The 22962-nt window shown below is 48.5% G+C and overlaps 1 protein-coding gene across 3 annotated transcripts in view; it reads left to right on the top strand.

The window, feature by feature from the left end:
* SGMS1 (sphingomyelin synthase 1) overlaps positions 1–22962 on the top strand; it is an 87910-nt gene that overhangs the window by 24917 nt on the left and 40031 nt on the right. The window contains exon 1 of one of the 3 annotated variants that reach the window (XM_005530730.3): positions 20344–20469. The exons of the other annotated variants lie outside the window; for them this stretch is intronic. The gene's annotated coding sequence lies outside the window, so the exon portion shown is untranslated. Of the gene's footprint in view, positions 1–20343; positions 20470–22962 lie in introns of those variants that run through there. 3 annotated transcript variants of the gene reach the window in all.

The raw sequence follows: 22962 nt of genomic DNA on the forward strand, positions 1-22962 counted from the left end.
ATCCTGAGAAAAATGCTGTGATTAAACACCAAGGCTGCTGAAATTGAGGGAAATTATTTCTTTGCCTGTCACTGGTCAGGTGAATTATGAGCAGGTTTTTGCAGTTGTTGCTCTCTGGAAGGTGCCTCTGTGTCACGGCTCTTCTGGACAAACTGTAATATCAAAGCTTGTTTACAGCAGTTGTGAAAAATTCCTACTTTCCCCACATTTCTTCAAGTGCATCAGTATTGGGAGCAGGAGACACTTTGAGCAGACACCCGAAGCTCCTGTCACTGTATTGATTCAGCTTCTGTTTGCTCTGCATCCAATACACAGCCGTGATGAATAATGCAGGAATCTATTACTTAAAGTTTAATGCAGCTTTAATCGGGGTTGAACATCAACAGGTGCAGCGTGGGAGGCTGCTCTGCTCCATGCTAAACGGAAAGGATTCAAACCAGGTGTGGTTGGGTCTGTGGTGTTGGGTTGTTCCCTTTGCCCAGGGCAGGGCCTGTCCCCCTGGGCTGGCCCTGCTGAGGGACCTGCTGGGTCCAGTCCTGGGCCCCCAGTCCAGGAAGGACATGGAGGGGCTGGAGCGTGTCCAGGGCAGGGAACGGAGCTGGGGAAGGGGCTGGAGCCCCAGGAGGGGCTGAAGGAGCTGGGAAAGGGGCTCAGGCTGGAGCAAAGGAGGCTCAGGGGAACCTTCTGGCTCTGCACAACTCCCTGACAGGAGGGGACAGCCAGGGGGGGTCGGGCTCTGCTGCCAGGGAACAGGGACAGGACAAGGGGAAACGGCCTCAAGCTGTGCCAGGGGAGGCTCAGGTTGGACACCAGGAGGAATTTCTCCATGGCAAGGGAGCTCAGGCCTTGGCAGGGGCTGCCCAGGGAGGTTTGGAGTCCCCATGCCTGGAGGTGTCCAGGGAAGGGCTGGACGTGGCACTCAGTGCTCTGGGCTGGGGACAAGGTGGGGATGAGGCACAGCTTGGACTCCATGGGCTGGGAGGGATTTTCCAGCCTGATATAATTCTGTGATCCTGTGGCACAGCTTGTCATTTATGTGCAGATATTCACTTGCAGGTGCCTTGGTGTCTGTGACCTCTGTTTTTTTCTGTACTTATCTCAAGCTGTGACAACACACGTTCTGTACTCGTGGGGTCAGAGAGCATGTGGATGACTCTGCTGTGATCCAGGGATCTCACAGTGGAATATCAAGGCACTGCTGTCTCTTCAATGGCTTTTTTTTTCTTCTTTGTACGATTATTATTTTTTTAAACAAAGGAAAAACATCCCTTTCGTCAGTTGTTCCCTTTGCAGAACTTGAGCCCTAAAATAATCCAGGAAGCCTTTTGTTATATAAATATACTCATCCTCCAGCTTGGCACAGAATGTGCTTGACAGAGATGCTTGCTGAATTCTGCTTTAAACTTGAATTTCAGTGGCTATGAAGGAGAAACCCTGGGCTCAGAGAGCAAAGGAAACACTGATTGCTGTGTAATAACAGTGTAACAGGGACTATTTAAAGCAGTGGAAAGCAGGGGTTATGCCTGGAACTCGTTTTCTGTATGTCAGTGATTTTTGTTTCAGCTTGTTATAGCCAGGTATGCTCATATCTACCAAATTTAGCTCCATGGGAAGAGAGCATATGTGCAGTCTTCTGAAAATATTCCCGCTTAAGTTGTTTGCTGAGGAATAGAATTGTGTGTGAATACAGCAAGGGCTTGGAATGGTTAACAGTAAATTCCAGTGCAGAACACTCAGCAGTGAGATCTCCCAGTTAAGTGGGCAACCGTTGGCTAGAGCAGATGTTTAAACAGAAAATGAACAAAACATCACCACCAAAAAAAAAATACCCCACAAACTCAAAGATCTGTCAACCACAAAAACTACCTCCCTGTGAATTTCAAATCATCATTGTTAGAAGTGGTGACTGTTTTCTGGGTGTTGTCTTGTGCATGTAAAAGCACCTTGCGGGGAACTTACGAATCATGTAGAGTTTGTCTGTGTTCTCTGTAGGCCACACTTTCTTTGTGACATTGGCTTTTTAAGTGACAGCTTTGATTTGTTTTGCTGCAAACCTGAGCCTGGAGCTGCTGCTGACTGAGGAGGTTGGACTCGGTGGTCTTGGAGGTCTTTTCCAACCTAAATGGTCTGATGATTCCTCCCAACTTTTTCCAGGTGCTTTCATCAAAACTATCCCAGAGAAGTGGGGATGTTAAGAGGATGCTGCAGGATGTCCTGCGTGGTTTTGGTACAAGCACTGAGTCCACAGGTTGTGTTCCAGTGGTGCATCCATGCAATCCCCCAGGAGTGCCTGAAGCCAGTTTCATGCACTGCTGCCTCCTCCCATGGTAATGGAGTGATAGTGCACTAAGAAAAGAGAGAAAGCTCCAAGGAAAGTACAATCATGAATGTTTTGTGTTGGAAGGGACCTTAAAGCCCATCTCATCCCACCCCCTGCCACGGGCAGGGACACCTTCCACCATTCCAGGTTGCTCCAGGCCCCATCCAACCTGGCCTTGGACACTTCCAGGCACAGGGCATCCACAGCTTCTCTGGGCAATGACATCTTTGGCACTTAGCAACACTAAAGGTTTAATGGAATTTTGGAACAGAGATTTTAGATACTCTGTATTCAATTTGTTGGATCAATCAAATTGGATTTTGGTAGATTTTATAGCTGCTTATTCAATGGCTTGGCTTGTTCTGGGTGCTGTGGATAATTTCCTTCTTGTCTCCTAATTTATTTGCCTTCAGACATGTAGCTGCTCCCGTGTTTCCTGGAAAATGGAAAGGATGTGCTAGCAGGAAATGGCTGCAGTTAATGAAAATAGGCTGTACCTGCTGATGATTAATCCTTAATCCAAAGAGGGAACGTTCCCTGTCCAGCTTTGAGGCCTGAATTAGCATCTGACTGGTCCTTTGTCCTGAGGCTGGCTCTGAATGACTCCAGGATTGATTAATGGCTTAGGGCCCCCAGTAATAGGATTTCCTGTGAGGGTGTGTCACCAGTCCTTGCACAGGTTCAAAGGGAAAATGGGTTTTCCCTCCTGTATTGCATCCTCTGGACTTGTGCCCTTTGGTTTTGGCTCCTTATTCTCCCTGACTCTCCAACTCACGAGGTTTCAGCTGGGATTTGATGGCTGCTGCCACCCCAGCTACTTTCAAGTGTCTCGTCAGCCACCCAAGGCATGTAGGGACGGGACAGGCCGTGTTCTCCTTGGGTTCAAGAGTGAACATAAATATATTTAGTGCTTCTCTGAAAGGCTTTCAAGTGCAGCACTGCACTTTTGCAGCTCTTTTTTGCTTCCTTTGAAGGCTGCCTGCCACCGCTGAACTCAGGGCTGCAGTGCGTGACTGCTCCTTTAGCAAGCAGTTAAAACATCAGCTATTACACTGATGTGCAAATGTTATTTTGTGCTGGAGTCATGCTGGAAATAGTTCAAAATGTCTTGTTTATTTGGATTCACGAGGGGCACGCTGTCTCGCTGAGCTCTAATCTTGTTTTGCTCTCTGTTTTCTTTGCAATCAGCAGAGCAGCATTCAAACCACGCTGAGAGATTTAAGGTACCTCTTGGTCTGCACTCCAGGAGCCACAGACTGAGGGCAGCACCCCTGAGTTTGTGCCTTTTGGGAAGCTGGGTTGTTAATCAGTTGTTTTCCCCCAGCCTTAGTCCTCAGATGGTTGGAACAGGCTCTGATCCTGTGTTGAATTAAACCCTCTGCCCCTGTGCTCAGGTGAGACCCCACCTGCAGAGCTGCCCCAGCCCTGGGGCCCAGCACAGGAGGGACCTGGAGCTGCTGGAGAGAGTCTAGGGGAGGCACCAGGATGATCAGAGGGATGGAGCAGCTCTGCTGGGAGGAAAGGCTGGGACAGCTGGGATTGTTCAGCCTGAAGAGGAGAAGCTTTGGGCTGACCTCACTGTGGCCTTCCAGGACCTGAAGGGGCTGACAAGAAAGATGGAGAGAGACTCTGTACAAGGGATGGAGTGCCAGGACACAGGGAATGGCTTTCCAGTGCCAGAGGGCAGGGATAGATGGGATATTGGGAAGGAATTGTTCCCTGGGAGGGTGGGCAGGCCCTGGCACAGGGTGCCCAGAGCAGCTGTGGCTGCCCCTGGATCCCTGGAAGTGTCCAAGGCCAGGTTGGACACTGGGGCTTGGAGCAGCCTGGGAACAGTGGAAGGTGTCCCTGCCCATAGCAGGGGTGGAATGGGATGGGATTTAAGGTCCCTTCCAACCCAAACCTTTCTGTGATTCTTTTAAATATCTCTTACTGGATAAGCACTGACTCATTTGTTCATTATTTTAATGACAGATGCACTTGTTTAAAATGACTCCAACTTTTTGCAGTTTTATTGTTTAGTAGATAATACAGTTATTTGGATTCTCGGACAAGATGCTTTGTTTCAGTTCACTCCTTAAATGTTTTTCTCTGTGTTTGCAAGATGCATGAAAACAAAAAGTAAGTTTTTTTTCCCTGGCCTGTGCTGCCTTGCCTCTGCTGTCCCCGTTCCCAGTGTGGAGTTGAAAGGCTGTCAGCAACTGTTTTGACAGATTTTTATGTACTACTTAATAAGACAAAAAGTTACATCTCATACATTTTGCTGTGCAGGGATAAATACACAGCAAAGGGTGGGTGAAATATTTGGTATGAGCCTGCTGAGGGATTTTGTAGTCCCAGCACAGGATGTCTGCTCTATCACCAGTCCTGTGTGACTGTCTCAGCTGTTCAAATCATGTGTGCATCCAGGCAGGTTTGAATATCCTCCTGTCCAGAGCATGCTCCCACCTCCAGGCTCCTCCCTGCCCTTCCCTGCATTGTGGAGCATCCTCACAGTCATCTCCAGACACTGACACATCACTAAATTCCCCAAGCTTTGCTAAGAGTTTCTTGGAAAGCTGATGCAGCCTGGGCGGCTCCCTGAGCTCTGTGTGGCACATCCAGAAGGGCAGAAAGGTGAGGGACAGGCTTTGCACAAAGGCTGTGCCATTATTAGGATATGTTAATGGGGTGGTTTCGGGTGTTTTGTGGGTTCTGGTGCTGATCCAGATTAGCTGATGCAGCTCTTTGTGTCTGCCCCTGCCCCAGGTTCCGGTGGTCTGTGCTGGCAGGAGAGCTCTGCCCTAGTGCTGCTTCCCAAATTCAGGGGCAGCACTCAACTTGCTCTCGATGTTTTATTATGATTTCCCTGCCTGTGTTTTGGTCTCTGTGAAGCTTCTCAGGGAACGCAGCTGAATACCAAGACACTGTCTCCAGCTCTGCAGTTTTGCTGATCTGTTTGAAGTCCCCAGACAGTTGATCGGGCAAACTTGCTGCTAAATGGATGATCTAATTCCCAGTGAATGCTGTGATCACGAGCATTACCCTACATCACAGAAACGATTTGAAAATCAGTGCGAACTCCTCAAGCTGTCAGTTGTCTTTCAGCACCCTCGTTGTGCTCTTTCATCTTTAAATGCTTGTGCTGAAGCTCAAATAAACTTACCTGTCAGCAGCTGCAGGGATGTCTTTTCTGTCTCCAGCTCCTTCGTAGCTGTAGCTGGCAGTTTAAAAGCTGTGTACAGAGGAGATTAAGCAAGGAGCTGCTGTTTCTCTAAATGATTTTTCTTGTACTCCAGTAATACTCAGCACAAGGTTGTGTTGGTGCTTTGTGAGGGTTGCTCAAAAGCCAGCACATGAGTTCTGTGCTCAGAACTCCTGAGGACATGGGCAGGGCAAGAAGATGTCCTTGTACAGCAGGAAAACGGGGAGGAGAGATGGTCTGGAGAGAGGTGATTTCCTGGAAAAAGAATGGAACAAAGCACCCAACAACATGACTGACTGCCTGAAGAGTGGCCCCCAGCAGAGGAATGCTGTTTCATAGCCCACAGATATGTAGTTTGAATTTTGCAAGGGAGAGCTCCATTGAAACCTGAAATTCATAGACCCATAAGATCATTAGGGTTGGAAAGACCTCTGGGTTCATCAGGTCCAAGCTGTGCCCAATGCCCACCTTGTCCCCAGGACTGAGTGCCACGTCCAGCCCTTCCCTGGACACCTCCAGGCATGGGGACTCCAAACCTCCCTGGGCATCCCCTGCCAAGGCCTGAGCTCCCTTTCAGTGAACCAGTTCCTCCTGAAATTCCATGTGGAATATCCAAGAAAGTCTGTGTTTTTGTGGACCTGTTTATTCTCTTTCTTTTCAAGGTGGGGTTCTAGATGGTCATTTCAGTGAAAGCCCAGTTCTCATCACAAGTCCTTCCTTTCTGTTCCAGCATCCAAAACCGTGCAGTAGGAGTACCTGATAAATTACCCCAAGGAACAGCTTTATTTTTACACCACAGCCTTGCAAAAAGCAAGTCTTAAAACCTAGATAAGTGAGCTTAAAGAAGCAGCAAGTTTTTGCTTGTGTCTTTCTGCTTCTTGCTTGTGCAAGAGGCACCATCCTTGTAAAAGTCATGCTAAATCAGAAGCTCTCTGTTCTCTGTTTGTCTGTAAAATGACAAAAACCCGCCCATTTTTTCCATGTTGATGCACTGGTTGTTTAGTTTTATCTGGAGTTTTTTGATACTCGGCCAGCGTCTGATTCTCTGTGGTAATCTGAGGTGGAGTGCAAATGGACACTTCAAAGCAATCCTGTGTTGTCATCCTGTGAGTCTGAGATGCTGAAAACAGGCAAAAAACAAATAAAAAAAATAAAAATCTGTGTCCCAGCAGGAGTTTGAGGCTACAGCTCTGCCCCTGGGTGTACTGTGAATATTAATGACACAGAACTGTGGGGACTGTGTGCACGTGAAAAGAGGAAACTCAGATGTGTTGAGCAGGAATCAGGTGTGTGCTACAAGGTCAGTGAGGCTGGAGAGCAGCAATTGGTTACTAATAAAAAACCAGGTCGTTTTCTGTGCACCTCCTTAGGGGTCACTTTGCTGGTACTGCATGAGGAAATAATAAATATAGGTGACCTAGATATGTGTATGTGTATTTATTTGATGCTTTTTTACCAAAACCCATCTTCAGATGAGTGGAGGCACATGCACAGCCAGGGATGTGGTTAATTCCATGCTCTGCTGCTCTGGTTTAAGAAAAGTTTTGGAAGCATCAGTTTTGAGATATTGAGAGGTTACTGCATTTTGCAGGCTCTTTCCTGTCTCTGAAGCCTAATTATTGTTTCCTGCAACACTGGCAGAATGCAAAAACATTATTAGTTTTGGGTTTTGTTCTGGTCTTGGGAGGCTTTTTTCTGAATTTGGAGGTTCTTTCACTGCAAATAGCTGTAAAGTTAAATTAGTAAATGAATAAATATTTGTGAAAGAGTAGGTAACAGAACAAGCTACTGTAAAAATAATTTTAAAAATCACCTTTTTCTCCATGATGCTCCATGTCCTCCATCTTCAAAAAGAAAAAGGTTCAGCAAAGAATGATAAAGGTGATCAAAGGCATGGAACAGCTGTTGGATAAAAGGAGATAAATAACCTTTGTCTGTTTAGCATGGAGCAGAAATGATCGTGAGGGGAAGAAGCAAGGAGAGGAATGTTATGCAGATTGGGAGCTTTGCATCTTCCAAAGATGGCTGTACCCAGGCCTTCCTCACTCAAAAAAAAAAAAAAACCAAAAAAAACCCAAACAAAAACAAAGAAGCAAAGAACTTATAAAAGGGAAAGCTTTTCTTTTGCTGGTGTGCAGTTATGCTGTGGTATTCCTGGTGGCCAGGATGTTGCTGGAAGGTGAGAGGTTCAAAGGAAGCTGGATAAAACCCATCCTATTAAAAGCAATTAAAGTCAGTGTCTCCTGGCTCAGGGAACAGTTATTAAAGCAATGTTTGGAGCAATCTCAGGGTGGCTGAGGCTGAAGGGAGCTCAGTGGGCACCTGGTGCCACCTCCCTGCTCCAGCAGGGCCATCCCAGAGCACAGGGCACAGCATTGTGCGCACACAGCTCTGCCACAGCCCCAGGCAGGAGAGCCCACAGCCTCTCTGGCCAATGTGTTCAGGGCTGGGCACTGCCCAGGGAAGAAGTTGTGCCTCCTGGCCAGGGGGAATTGCTGCCATCAGGCCCTGCCCGTGGCTCTGGTGCCATTGCTGGGCCCCCGGAGCAGAGGCTGGGCCCTGCTGGGAGCCCTCCCTGCAGCCAGGGCCAGCCAGGCCTGAGGGCCCCTCTCAGCTGGGGCTCCTCTCCAGGCTGAGCAGCCCCAGCTCCCTCAGCCTTTCCTGGGCACCGAGATGCTCCAGGCCCTTCCTCAGCTGCGCAGCCTCCGCTGGCCCCGCTCCAGGAGCTCCCTGGCCCTGCTGTGCTGAGGAGCCAGAGCTGGACACAGCACTCCAGAGCTGCCTCCAGGGCTGCCCACAGGGGCAGGATCCCTCCCTGCCCTGCTGGGAATGCTCCTCCTGCTGCCCCCAGGATGCCATTGGCCTCCTTGGCCCCAGGACACTCTGCTGCCTCAGGGACAGCTCGGTGTCCCCCAGCACCCCAGGACACTCTGCTGCCTCAGGGACAGCTCGGTGTCCCCCAGCACCCCCAGGACACTCTGCTGCCTCAGGGACAGCTCGGTGTCCCTCAGGTCCTTCCCCACAGAGCTGCTCCAGCAGGTCCCCCCAGCCTGTGCTGGCCCCTGGGGTTGTTCCTGCCCAGGACCTGCGTTCCCCTTGTTGAAAAAGGTATCGCTGTCTGTGTTAAACTTTTTGTAGAAACACGAAACTTCGTTTTGTAAGCAGGTCAGAAATAACACCCAGCTGTTGTGTAGCTGTGTAACACAGGGGCTACAGCCTGGAGTAGCAGATGTAATGTGGGATTTCTTGGATTCCATACTATTTCCTACTTTTGGTAGGTAATGGGAAACAGGCAAGGAATAGCAAGTGATTCAGGTGATAAAAAGCTGGTGTTTAGGAGTAGATGATAGCAGCAGTTGTCTTGGCTGATTGGGCTGTGTTCCTTTCCCAAAATTCTGCAGTCTGGAGCGTGCTGGGAGCCGGGTGGGTTGGGATGGCAGTGTTCCAGCTGGTGCTGGGGTAATGATCAGGTTACCCTGGTGCACTGGAGACAGATGGGCCCAGCATGTCCCTGCACACTCGATTCCCCAGCCTGACGCAATGTTTGGGTAGAGCTGGAACGCTGGGATTGCACCTTCACCCAGGGAGGGCGAAGGTTCCTTACGCTGCACGGTGCTTTTTACTACACACAGGGGGGGTTGCTCGGCTGCCATATGGAAGGACTGAATTTCCCTGGAGATTTTGACGTTCAGCAGCATGTGGGTGTTAGGAGGCTTTGGGAGGTGGAGGAGGATGGAGTTGGAATAATGTCCTTTGAATCAGAGCTGTTTTGATCTGCTAGAAAGAAAGTGGCTGCTGTAAAAGGAGGGGAGAAATCCTCAAACATTGGACTACTCTAGGATTTTGTGCTGAGAAGAAGGGCTTGGAGCAGGAGCTGTTGAAGAATTTATCCTGGCCTGAGTGGGGTAGACGCCCAAGTGTGAGTGAGCATGTGTGGGATCACTGGCATGCCGTGCACACGTGCTCAACAGCCATACCTTGAAAATGAAAAAGACACTCTTGGTTCAGTGGGCTCCAGCCCAAGGCATGGGTTTGGTGACCTGTGTGATAACTTGGAGAGTAAATTCCAAGTGATTTATCCCTCTTCTGATCTCTCTTGAACTCTGACTGCTCATGTCTGTTGCTGTCAAGTGGCTGCTTCTGTATTTATGAGCGAGGTGGAAGCTACTGACCTGCTTTGCCTCCTCTGAAAGGCAAGCAGTAGTTTTCTCTGAGATGGCAAGGGCGGTATTTCTGCATGTGCTTGGACTAAATTTACTGTAGGGAACTGAAAAGTGTAGATGGTGACGACTGCTGGAAGGGAAAGCGTGTATTTACTGCTCGGTGGCAATAGATTTATAGACAGTTTGGTTTATAGATAAATATTGTTGCCTCTATTTCTGTAGCCATAAGCAGTAGATTTTAAAGCCTAAACTTTGCTATAATCTAGGGACCTTTTTGCATTTTTTTTTCTCTATCCCATCTGCCGAGTTCTTCACTGGCGGCTGAGGTGTCACGTGGAGCCGGGAGAGCCAAGAGATGTGACGCATCCCGGTATCCCATGGTAACTCTCCTTTTCCTTCGTTTTTAGCTCATTTGCTTTGCTCCCAGATAGAATAACCTGCCTGTGGGATTAGATTGGTTCTGCTCACTCACAAGTGAAGGTGAGGTCGCGGGGTTTGCACTCCGTAACCCAAATTGCCCTCTGAAAGGGAAACAACAAAACACAAGGCAGCAACCCCGCTCCAAACCAACACCGGCCCCCAGCAAGCCCAGAAATCTCCGAGTTCCCCACCCAAACTTCTCAACATGCAGGAAGCCTCGGTGGGAGTTTACTCTTTCTTTGCCACTCAGGTTATTGCAGCTTGTCTGAGACGTTTCTGCTTACCACAGGTAGATACCCTGGGAGTGAAGCACAATTCTCACCAAAGCTAAGTTTGCTATTCGGGTCTTGCAGTTCACACAGGTTTTGCTGCTGGAAACTTGTTAGGTGAGGTTTACTTTTTTTATTTTTTTTTCCTCCCCTCTTTCTTCACCACCCCCATCCGTTGTTTTTAATCTCTGGTTGCTGTATGCAGTTACTGCCTGCATTTTTGTTAGAAATATCCTGCTGATCTGCTGATACCCCAAGAAAAGCTTATGGTTTTGCATTCAGATATGCTGATTTTTTTTTTTTTAATTCTGATTATTTTTTGAAAAATGGATAATTTAATTATAGAATCATAACACAGTTTGGGTTGGAAGGGACCTTAAAGCCCATCTCATCCCGCTCCCTGCCATGGGCAGGGACACCTTCCACTGTCCCAGGCTGCTCCAAGTCCCAAAGTCCAACCTGGCCGTGGGCACTTCCAGGGATCCAGGGGCAGCCACAGCTGCTCTGGGCACCCTGTGCCAGGTCCTGCCCACCCTCCCAGGGAACAATTAAATGAAAGCCATTTTCTCCTCTGTGTCTGTATATTCACTGTAACTTTATTGTATTAAGCCAGCCATGGTATGACTGGCTCAGCCTGAAACTCGAGGCTGCAAATGGAGTAGCTCCTCACCAGGTGTAAACAGTGTGTAGAGCCCTTGGAGTGAGAGACCTGAAACCTGTTCTTGCATCCTGTTTCCAAACTCTTCTCTGCCTGTTTTCTGTGTGCACTGAAGCACTGCTAAAGCAATGTGTGTCTGCTTTAACTCTGCCCCGCTGATTGGATTTTCGCTTTAGGGCACAGCTTTCACAAACCAAATTTATCCTCAGGGAGGAAGAAGAAAAAACTGGTTTTGCTCACACACAGTCCCCGTGTACTGGAGGAGTCGGTGGTGAAGTTTTTCACTGTGGCAGGATTTGCATTTGCTGTTGCCACAGCTACAAGTGAGCTCACAGCATTTCAGTCCCTCAGCCAGGGAGAGCAAGCAGGAGTTTTCAGAGTGAAGGCACCAGTGCACCCAGATGAGTCATTCTGGTGTGTCCAAGGGCTGGGGAATCACTTCTTGAATGGGAGAGGATGCCGTGTGTGCGGGGGAGGAGGCAGGAGATGTAGTCTGAGCAGTTTGGGGCTGCCTGGATTTGGGGCTCCAGTGAGTGATGTGTGCTGGGAACAGGCTGCTGAGCTGTCACCTGATGCACAACATCCCTGCGGGCACCTGGATGTTGGGAAGTATCCCAGGACTTCTCTGATGTGCTTCCTCTGACTTTGCTCCAAGCAGGTATTTAGTACAAATTTCTCTTCTTGTCCTAACGGGACTGAATTCCTTTCTGTTCCCTTGCAGTTTCAGGCAGTCCATCGTGCTGCCCTGGGTTTGCATGGGGACTGCTGCTGCCCGGGTAAATCCAAACAATAGCCTGCTTGTGGCAGCTGAAAGTGGTGCTGGAAAAAAAAAATAAAAATCCCTCTTCTGTAATTGCAGGAAAAAAACAAGCCTGTGTGCAGCAGGAAGCAGCAAGACTCTATTAACTCATACTTTTAATTTTTTTCTCTGCGTCTTCTGCACAGTCTGTGATGATTTGAGCATAAATAGCTTAGGAAAAGTCCTTGACCTGTTATTTAGTTACTGATTGCTTGCATGGCAGGGGGTTGGGAGGTTAAGCTCTTTTCCAACCCAAACCATTCCATGATTCTGCAGTTTGGGTGGATGTCAGAGGATGGTTACCCTGTATGTAGAGATTTGCCATTGTATCCGTTGTAAGTGTGGAATATTTAATAAGGAGATAATGAAGGAGATACCTTCATCTAGGTAAGATTTAATAACTTTGAGCTGTCTTGCTGTCAGGTTTCTTCTTTCCCAATGAAAACCGGGCTGGCTGGTGCCTTTCCCCTCCAGGATTGCCTGCTGCTCTTGTTACCAGTGTTTCATAAGCTGCCTGCAATGGCCTTTTCCTGCTGATTCTTACCCTTGGAATGGTTAACAAGGAGCTATTTCCTCTATGCTATCATATGCAAAGTGCTACTGTGACACTGCTGAAAAGTCTTTGACCTGTTGTGTGAGACAGAACTTGCAGGGACAGAAAACTGGAGATGGAAGAGAACTGTGATATGTGGCCAGCTCAGTTAATCAAGGGATCTGAAAACTAAAGGGAAGAACTGAATCAGAAGTGTTGTGTGCAGTTGTGTGACTTTTTCCCCCAATAAACAGCTGTATACTGTCACACAGGTCACTTCACTGGCGTCCTGTCTATCGACCTGGGCTCATTTAAAGATTTCATTATTGCACTTTGTTGGTGTTGTTGAGGTTTTGAATTTCTGTGTTTGAAAGTGCTTTTGTATTTATGCTGTGCTTAAGGTTTTTTTATGCTGTGTTGGAGGCCCTTTTCTGCTGTGACTTCTTATTTTTGGAGCTATGGGTGTGTATGTAGGTTTATGGATTGAAAAAAACAAGGGAGGGTGAGAGCCTTCCAAACAAAGCCCAGCTGTGACCTCAGGAATCAAACTGCAACTCTGACACAGAGGGAGGACAAGGGTTTAGGGCAGCACAGACACAAAGTGAGGTCTCCAGAGGATGTCTTTGGACAGGCAGAGGGATGACACCCTCAGAGAACAGTGCCTTTTCTGATCTGTAGGTCAAGGGCAGGCTCCACTTTGCCTTTGTGTGCACCCTGGAATAGACTTGGAATAGGATAATGCAGCTTGTATTTGACAGGGAAATGCCAGCTCCCATAGCAGGTGGGACAAAATAAGCAGCAGATCAAAGTGAGGGGCCATTGGCCACTGAGGGAATAGGGAGGTGAATTTTTCACCTTACCGGAGTCCCATCAGGGTGTGGTGAGCTCGTGGGGTGGACAGGGAAGCTAAACAACTAAATTACGGATTTGTTACTTGGATTGATGATAATCTGGAAGAAGACTGTAGGCTGTAATACAGCCAGGAGTGCCAGAATTGTGAGACACAGGAACACTGCTTCTCACTGCTTTTTTTGGATGAGGCTGGCCAAAGAATAAAGGTCAGAATTGCTGGGGAAAGCCTTTTGGCACCAGCACGGTGCTGTCTGCAAGTGAAGTTTATCCCTGCAGGCAGCTGTTCTCCCCCAGGGACTGGCCAATTTTGGCTTTTGTTGTTTGGTTGTTTGTCTTTTCTTCTCTTAGTAACTCTCCAAAACACACTGCAGGGTGTCTGGTTGCACCTTAAGGGATTACCTTCGTGGGTAGGAGTATAAAGAAGAACAGAGCTGCTGTCCGGGAGATCTGCCTGGAGATTTTTGGCTAGTTGTGGTCCCTGTGCCACTGTGATGAGCCTCTGCAGGTGACACCCTCTGCACAGTCTGGCCTGAGCTGCTGCTCTCTCTCTTGTCCACAAGGATTTTGTGGTCTGTTCTCCTGGAGGAAGCCAAAGGAGAGGGTCTGGGCACAAGAATTATTGTGGAACCATGACACTATATCTGGTTTGGATGTATTAAGATGCAATTAAGGCTTGAGAGAAGTGTTCTGAACACTTCTGGAGAGTTTGGATGAATGAAAGAGTTCTGCAGGATCCAACAGAGCCTGGGGAAGTGCTTACCCAGAGTGTATTGGCACAAGGTATTCCTGTGTTCCTTGAGTTCCTTTCACCATAAAAAAGTTAATTAAAAAGGAGTTTCTGCTGCCCAGTGGGTTCTGGTGAGGTATTTATATTGGACAATGTTGTTTCCCATGGGAATCCATGCCCCTTCCTTTCTTAGAGGCTTGTTTTGATCTGACATCGTGGTGGGATTTAATGCTTCCAGTACAAGAAGTTCAACAGAGGTTTAAAAATAAAAATATCACCCTACCCCCAAATCTCAGAATTACTTTTGAACCAGCACAGGCAAGAGAGAATCACTGCGTGGATTATTTGCTCTCTTGGGTTTTGATCTTGTTTTTTTATTGGCCCTAAAAATGTCCAGAGGTTAAAATTAGAATAATAAACATTTACAAGGGAATTTTCTACGGTCAGCTTTCATCTAGCACTGAAAGCCCTGGAAAGCCTGGTCCATTTTGGGATGCTGAAGACAAAGTGAGTTTTTTCCTGTTTTATTTTAGAGCTGCATGATGGAAGTGGAAGCTTGAATTTTCCTTTATTTAGTAGTGTACCAAAACCAGTCTTTTGCTGTATAAACAAAGGGTCACATTCATAACAGCAAGAGCAACTAAGCAAAGGCAGTGACTGAGAGGGGGAATATCTTGGTATTGCAAGTGTTTAATGAATAATGGAGGTCTTTTGTGCCAAAATCTTCCTGAATTTGTAACATACTAACCACACGGAGTCCCACAGCTTTTCTCTGGCAGGAGGGAGAGCTGCTGTGTCCATCTCTGTCACACTGTCCTGTTACAGGGTGTATTTGGGGAAAGAACACCATTCCTTTTGTCACCAGATGAACAATCCTAAAATCTGTTCGGGTTCCTGTTGGGTGAGTCTGTAATGAAAACCCTGGCTGTGCTGTGTTGATTTTATTGTTGGTCATCATTCATGCCCTCAGTGTGGGTGTAAGGGTGTTTCCTGTGCTTCCTGCTTTTTTGATTCAGCACCACTCTGAAAATACATCTTGGGTATGTAGCTGCCTCAGGTGATCCCCAGGTTCCAGATCTGCTTCTTTGGGGCAGGATAGAGTCCTGGCTGCCTCTGGATTGATGTGCAATTTCTTTATATAATTATTTCTCTTCACGTGTGCGCCTGTGTTTTGATTTCTCCGGTTCCCTGAAACTTTGGCTAATTGTTCCTTACTCTGCCAGCAGCATTCCAGGATCCTTGGGGTGGATCTCACAGCAATGTGCTGGACATGCAGTGTCCCTGATTCCCCGTTGGTTTGGTTTATTCTGGGTTTTGATGCCAGGTACAACCTGCTGGTACCTTCCACTTGTGACTCTTGTAGAGGAGCCACTCTCCTCCAGCAGGGTAACACAGAGACAGGCTGGTGATGCTTTGCTGGCAGTGAGGAGCTGAGTTGGGCTGTAGTTAACACCCTCTATTTTCCCTTGCAAGTCCAGAGTAGTTCTTTCTGTGTTTAGTTGGTTCTGCTTTATGGGGTTTAATTCAGTGTGAAACAGTAGCTCACGCTGCCCAAGTCCCATATAAATGGGGATTCTTGAGTGCCCTGAGTGCCACAAGTGTAAGGCGAGTCTTCAGCCTCCCCAGGAGGAGCTGCTTTGATGTTTGGAGATGCTGTCTTCATGGTCACAGCTGCAGGAATATTAAAGATAAAACTGTGAGCTGAGAATCTGAGCCCTTGTGCAGATCTTTGCTGGGAATGTCTTTTATTTTGGGGCTGTCTCTTTGTGCACCTACTCATGGAATCCCAGAAGAGTTAGAAGGGACCTTAAACCCCACCCAGTGCCACCTCTGCCATGGGCAGGGACACCTTCCACTATCCCAGGCTGCTCCAAGCCCCAAAATCCAACCTGAACCTTGAACACTTCCAGGGATTCAGGGGCAGCCACAGCTTCTCTGGACACCTTGTGCCAGGGCCTGCCCACCCTCCCAGGGAGGAATTCCTTCCCAGTATCCCACTTATCGCTGCCCTCTGGCAGTCTGAACCCATACCCTGTGTCCTGGCACTCAAGTTCCTGATGCAGGGTCTCTCTCCATCTCTCCTGTATCCCTTCCCTTCTTGTCTTAGTTTAGGGCAAATTAGGAAGGAAAACTCCAAATGGGGATTTCCCCAGGGAAATGCCCCTCCCCACTAACTGGTCCGGGAAAAGAAAAAAATTCCTTAGAGAGAAGTGGAAAAAGCTGTTTATTTAACAGAAATTGAGTAATATTAAATAATAAAACCTCTTGCTCTTCGATGGGATGGCAAATCTAGGAGGAAAAAAAGTCCTTTTCATGTGGTGTAGCTCGGCTCGCTCAGGTTCTTATCAGTCCCTCCGGCGCTGGAAAGTGCCGAGGCCCAGGCCCCGGTGGGCCACAGGCGTGAGCTCCCGGGGTTTGGCTGGGTGTTCAGTCCAGAGCAGGCTTGCACAGATCCAAGAAAATTGGGAAAAAACAAACAAAGGTCCAGGGAACTCCTCTGCCTCAGCTAGCTAAAACTAACTAAAAGCCAGAGAGAAGCTCTGTCCCGCTGTCTGTCCGTGCTGCAGACACCACAGTCCAGGAGCGGGATGTGTGGGAGTGATGTTTTTCCTTAACACACTGCGCGCTTCTTCTTCCCCCTCTCTTGCTCTCAAAGCCAGTCTTAAAGGTGCAGAACTTAATATATAACATAAACCAGACAATTGGGGATACCAGTATCATAAAGTCACCCCAGGACACTTCTCCAGGCTGAGCAGCCCCAGCTCTCCCAGCCTGGCTCTGTAGGGAGACGTGCTCTAGTCCCCTTAGTAACCTGGTGCCTCCCCTAGACTCTCTCCAGCAGCTCCAGGTCCCTCCTGTGCTGGGCCCCAGGGCTGGGGCAGCTCTGCAGGTGGGGTCTCACCTGAGCACAGGGACAGAGGGGCAGAATCCCCCCCTCCCCTGCTGCCCACGCTGGGGCTCAGCCCAGGGCATGGAGGGGCTCTGTGTCCCAGCTCTCACCCCCATCACCCCCAGGTCCTTCTTGAGGGCTGTTCTCAGACGCTCTGTGCCCAGCCTTTCATGTTATGCTACAATCCAGCTTGGTAGCCGTGAGCAGAACAGTCCATAGAAACCTTCCCAAGCTCCTGGACAAAGCCATGGTATGGCTTGGAGCCATAGACCCTGCCAGAAAATGCACCTGCTTGGGGCAGGGACTGGGCCAGCTGACCCCAGGAGTCCCTTGTAATGTGGGGCATCTGGCCTTGGTGACACCAGGCTAACACTGGGAAAACATCCACGGCAAGAAGCCAGAAGGGTGGATGACCTTAAATCCCTTTGAACCAATGCTTGCAGGGAGTCAGTTTAAAACTGCAGTGGTGCCTTTTTTTTGCAGTGTGAAGAGACCTCGAGTGCCCTGGCCCCAGCTGTGCCAGCTGCCACCACAGCAGAGCCCAGCTGGGCTCTCCCTGTCCCTGCTCAGCCCCCGGTGTATTTGCAGAGAGAAGAGAAGGAGGAGGAGGTGTGCTAAACTGAGAACCAGGCAAGGCAAATGCGCTGACAGTTATAGAGAAACATGTTTTATTGGGAGCTTTTGGACAAAACCCTGGATATTGCATGGAGTCTTCCCTGTCAGTCCTTTTGAGGGTGAAATATTGATAGTTAAGATCAAATTTTTGTACTTCCCTCTGTTGCTGATGGCTCATACTTGGCCTCTTTTTGCCAGACCACCTCCAGCTGTGGGAATGGGGAATGTTGGAGATTTAAATTAATTACAACTTGAATTTATCTCCTGTCCTTAAAAAAAAACAACTAGTGTTTCTGTTGTTTAACACCAGCAAGAAGTAGTTATCTCCTAAGTTAATGGAGATTTTGGCTTGTAAACCTAAATGTTATCTGTGTCTTACTCTTCTTGCTTTAATAGAAGATAATAATCCTTTGGTTTTTAGAGGTGTAACAGCATTTGTGGGGCTGAGGGCTTTTTTAAAGCATTCATCTCAATGATGATGTTTGAGAAGAAAAAAAAGGCAAAAGAGAAGCAAAACTTGAGTGAGACAGAGGCTGCAAGGGATCTTTATGGAATGTGAGTGATGAAACAGCTCCTGACTGGTCTGTTCAGGTTGCCCATCTCTAACCCTGGTATCACATTGAGAAAGCAGAAGTGGAGTCAAATCACAGCCAAGGTGTGTTAGCAAGGGCTGGGAGCTGAATCTCTACCTCAGGAGTGAGTGAGGGCATGGGTCAGTTGTTCCTGCTGAGCTGGGCTGTGAGCTGTCAGTGCTCTGACAGTGTGGGACTGTGCTTAGACAGGGTTGAGGCATTGCTTCTGAATTCCTGTGGGTATCAAAAATGATATCCAGGGTGTGAGAGTGAACTGGCTGAAGGCTCCCAGGATCACAGCCTGGCTGAGCCTGGCGTGGACCTCTGGAAGGTCACCTTGTCAAGCAGGGTCACCCAGAGCTGCTTGTGCAGGGCCATTTGCCAGACTGTCTCCTGTGTGTCCATGTCTCTTTCCCACTGAGGAGTGCAGAACTGGGCCCAGTGCTTTAGGAATGGTGTTGCCAGTGCTGAGTAGAGGTGAAGGGTCACTCTTGTCATGCAGCCCAGGATGCTGGTGGCTTTTTTTTGCTGGGAGGGTGTATTGCTGGCTCCTGGGAGCTTTTTGTCATCCAGACCCACAGGTCCTGCTTGGCAGAGCTGTTCCCAGTCTGTCAGTTCCCAGCCTGTGCTGGCTCCTGGGGTCACTCTCCTCCCCCAGGTGAAGGAAGGACTCTGCCTCTCCTTTGTTGGAGCACTGTGAGGCTCCTGCCTGCCCTTTGCTCTGGCCTTTTAGAGTTCATCCAAGTGGCAAGGTGACCCTCTGGTGTACTGGCCACTCACTCCAGTTATTGTGTCACCAGCAAAGTGTGAAGGGCACACTCTGTGTATCCTCCAGGTCATTCAATGAGGTTAAATGATTTTGGCTCTCATATCAACCCATGGGACGTGTCTGTCCCCCAGCTGGACTTTGTGCCACTGACCACTCCATGCTGGGCCTGGCCATTTGACCACTTTTCCACCCACCTCCCTGCCTTCCTGCCTCCTCCATACTTTGGTAGCTTATCTGAGGGTGTGAGAAGAGCCAGTGTTGCCAAAGCCAAGACAGACAACATCCTCTGCACTCTCTTCATCCACTGAGATTGGTTCATCCTAGGAGGAGGTCAGGCCGGTGAAGCAGGATTGTTTCCCTTCATATGTCTGTGCTGACTGCTCCTGATCACCTGCTTGTCTGTCAGCTAACTGGAAATGGTTTCCAAAGTTCATCAAGTGTGGTCTCACAGTGACAGCAGCCAGCTCCCTCAGCACTCGTGGATCCACGCCAGCAGGTCCCATGGGATGAAGTATGTCCTACAGCCTCCAGTCCCCTGACCTGATCCTCTTCTGCTGGGGATAAGTCTTCCTTGTCTGCATTTCTCCTTTGGCCTCAGGGGCCTGCAGTTCCTGGAGGCTGGCCTCACTGGCAGCCTTCACATCTCTTGCCAGATTCAATTCCAGATGAGTTTTGGCTCTCTTAGGCCAATCCCTGCCCCAACAGTGTTCCCAGATTGCTCCTGAATCCCCTGCCCTGCTCTTTGCACTTGGCTCTGGTCAGGAGCTCCATGCTCCTCCACAGGGGCCTCCTGCCCTCTCTGCTCAATCAGCTGCTTGTTGGGATGGTCTGTTCAGCCTGGAGGAGGTGATCTTTTTTATCAACCAACTCTTTTGGGTCCCTTTGCTCTCTGAGCCCATGGGATTCTTCAGGCACACCCCTGAAGATAATGCCAAAGTCTGTTCTCCTCAAGTCCAGGGCTGCCATGCAGCTTTTTCCCTCAGGGTTCTGAACTCCATGGTCCAGCCAGAGTTGCCCAGACCTTCACATCCCTGACCAGTTCTTGCCTGTCTGTGAGGATGAGATCTATGGACAGGGACACCTTCCACTATCCCAGACTGCTTCAAGCTCCAAAGTCTAACCTGGCCTTGGACACTTCCAGGGATTGAGGGACAGCCACAGCTTCTGTGGACAGTGGCCTGTGGAAACCTGCAGGTCCTTCTGTGCCACCTCGGTGTGGGTGCAGGTGGCTTTCCTGGCGTTTATTTGGACGTGCAGCCATGTGTGTGAGCTCCAGGGCGGCAGCAGAAATAGCACAGCTCCTGGCAAAACCCCGGGATATGTGAGAACCTCCCTCTCTGACTGGACGGATGCAATATTTCTCTTGGATGGTTCAGCCCGGCTGTGGTGTCCGAGTCCAGGTTGTGCGTGTAGCTTTAGGAAGATAAAGGCTCTATTTCTGTTCGATATTCTCTCCTACTTGCGTGTTTCCTAATGTATCCAGTCTCTCCAGAAGGGCTGTGCTTCTCCCTCCTTCTCTGCCTATTTATATCCTCGGTGACGTTGCAGGAGTGTTTGCTTTGGAAGAAATCTCTCCGTCTGAGCCAAACTGAAAGCAAACCTGCAGGACAAAGCGTTCCTTTCTTCTCCTCCTGGGGAGAAGGGAGGCCTGGAGAGTCGTAGGAAATGATCACCTGGCAAGGACAGAAAGGCTGGGAAGGTAAACGCCTTTTTCTGTTTGACTAATGCAGTGACATACACCCCCAAAACCCGAGAACTTCTCATTCCGGGGGGCGGAGGCGTCAACCTCGGGTGGTTTTTAGAGAGGAGCTGTGAAATGAGTTGCTGAAAGCCTCCAGGCTCAGGACAATGGCTCTTTAATAATCCAGCAAGACTTGTCTCATCAGCTGCTTGCATGCACAGCTCAGGGATTGCTGTCCCCTCTCATCAGGTGATGCACAGGGGTTTTTCCTTCTCCCTCTGCTCCCCCAAATATTGTGATTGCACTGTGGAAGTGATTTCCTTACAGTAAAATTGAATTTCATTTGTAGCTTTCTAAGCCCTTCAGATCCTGATTCTGAAACTTCCCAAGCCTTTCTATTATTATTGTGCTCATCTGAATGTAAAATAAGGAATTTGGATGATAGTTTTATAGAGGTATAAACTGAATAGTCTGTATTGTGTTTGTAGGATAGTTTGCAAAATAAGGGCATTTGCTTTTGGTTAAGCTCAGGTTTTCTAACATCAGAAGCTGAATTTGCAGCTTTTTGCTGATTGTGAGCTGTAGAAGACAGAAAGTAACACTCAGAGGTTTTGAAGTGCTCAGTATGAAACTGAGCGTATTTGAGCCCTGTTTTTTTGCAGAAGTGCCAATCCCTGAGAAAATATAACAGTCCAGCATAAATAAACAGCCAAGAAAGCAATTCTACCTCTCTAGAATGTTGAAGTATTTACCTTCACCGTTTTACTCCCTGTTAGATATTTTTAACTCCTAACCAAACTGTATTTTTGTGACCTGTAATTGGAAGGGTAAAACCTCTGACAGTGATTTTTAGGAAACACAACAGACAGTGGAAATTCTGTGGAAATGTGTTGGATTGGAGCTCTTTGGTGTGGATGAGTGAGAAATGGAGCTATTCTTGCTCAAGGAAATTGTGGGTTCAGCACAATAGTGCCCAAGTGAGGTCAACCTTTGGGAGTAGTTACAGGTCCTTAAAAAATAACAGGGCTTTTTTTTGATTGAAAGCATGGGAGGGATGGTGGTGTCCCCAGTGTGGGATACACACCTACCCCACCTAACTCCTGTGGAATCAGCTCTGTGAAAACCTTGGGTAATCCACTGGGAATAACCAGGAGGCAGCAGGGTATTACAGAATCATGGAATCATGGAATGATTTGGGTTGGAAGGGACCTTAAAGCTCATCCTATACCACCCCCTGCCATGGGCAGGGACACCTTCCACTGTCCCAGGCTGCTCCAAGCCCCAAAGTCCAGCCCGGCCTTGGACACTTCCAGGGATCCAGGGGCAGCCACAGCTGCTCTGGGCACCCTGTGCCAGGGCCTGCCCACCCTCCCAGGGAACAATTCCTTCCCAATATCCCATCTATCCCTACCCTCTGGCACTGGGAAGCCATTCCCTGTGTCCTGTCCCTCCATCCCTTGTCCCCAGTCCCTCTCCAGCTCTCCTGGAGCCCCTTTAGGCACTGGAAGGGGCTCTGAGGTGTCCCTGGAGCCTTCTCTTCTCCAGATGAGCACCCCCAGCTCTCCCAGCCTGGCTCCAGAGCAGAGGGGCTCCAGCCCTTGGAGCATCTCCATGGCCTCCTCTGGACTCATACCAGCACCACCAGGTCCTTCTGCTGTCAGTATCAAGCAGAGTGAGTCCCTTTGTCTGTGCTCCTGGTGAGGGGTTTTTGATGTTTTGGGGGTTTGAAAACATGAATATAATCTGTGTGTTGTCAAGAACAGAAACACAAGTGCCAGCGCACGGTAAATGCCAGCCAAAATATACGTGATGAATGCCAGGGGAAAGGTATTTGGCCATGGCTCGATTTAGCTGCTCTGTGTATGCTACAGCATAATATGTTTGTGTTGTAAATATAAGTTTAGCTTAATTAGTGCGTGATGAAGCCCAGACAGAGCAGGTTGCCCAGAGCAGCTGTGGCTGCCCCTGGATTCCTGGAAGTGTCCAAGGCCAGGTTGGACTGGGCTTGGAGCAGTCTGGGATGGTGGAAGGTGTCCCTGCCCATGGCAGGGGGTGGAATGAGATGATCTTTAAAGTCCCTTCCAATCCAAACCATTCCATGATTTTATGCTTTTTGTGGTCACAGCTGCTGAGGCTTGGCTTTGGTGGGAGCAGGATGAAGTTCCTTCAGGTCTCTGTTCAAGTTCCTGTTTGGAATTGTAGTGAGAGACACATAATTCAGGTGATTGTAGATAAGTATACCTCTAAGAAATACAAATTGGGATTTTATTGAACTCTGATTTTTTTTTAGGGGAAATATATGCCAGAAAGCAGAATTTTAAGGGTTCTGGTAGAAGGACCAGGCTGTTATTTTTCATGCTTACACAGAGCTTATGCTTGAACATATTTTAAGAATAAATTGGACTGGAGGTCAAGGTTATAAAAATAAGGTCTAACAGGCCAAGTTTCTATTGCATTTTGATCATTGGTGGAGATAAAAGTACAGTTAGATTTTATCTGAGTGACAGCAAA

This window comes from Pseudopodoces humilis, chromosome 9 (genome assembly GCF_049639895.1).
Source record: "Pseudopodoces humilis isolate 2021_Gansu_Grassland_sample_001 chromosome 9, ASM4963989v1, whole genome shotgun sequence".
NCBI lineage: Eukaryota > Metazoa > Chordata > Aves > Passeriformes > Paridae > Pseudopodoces > Pseudopodoces humilis.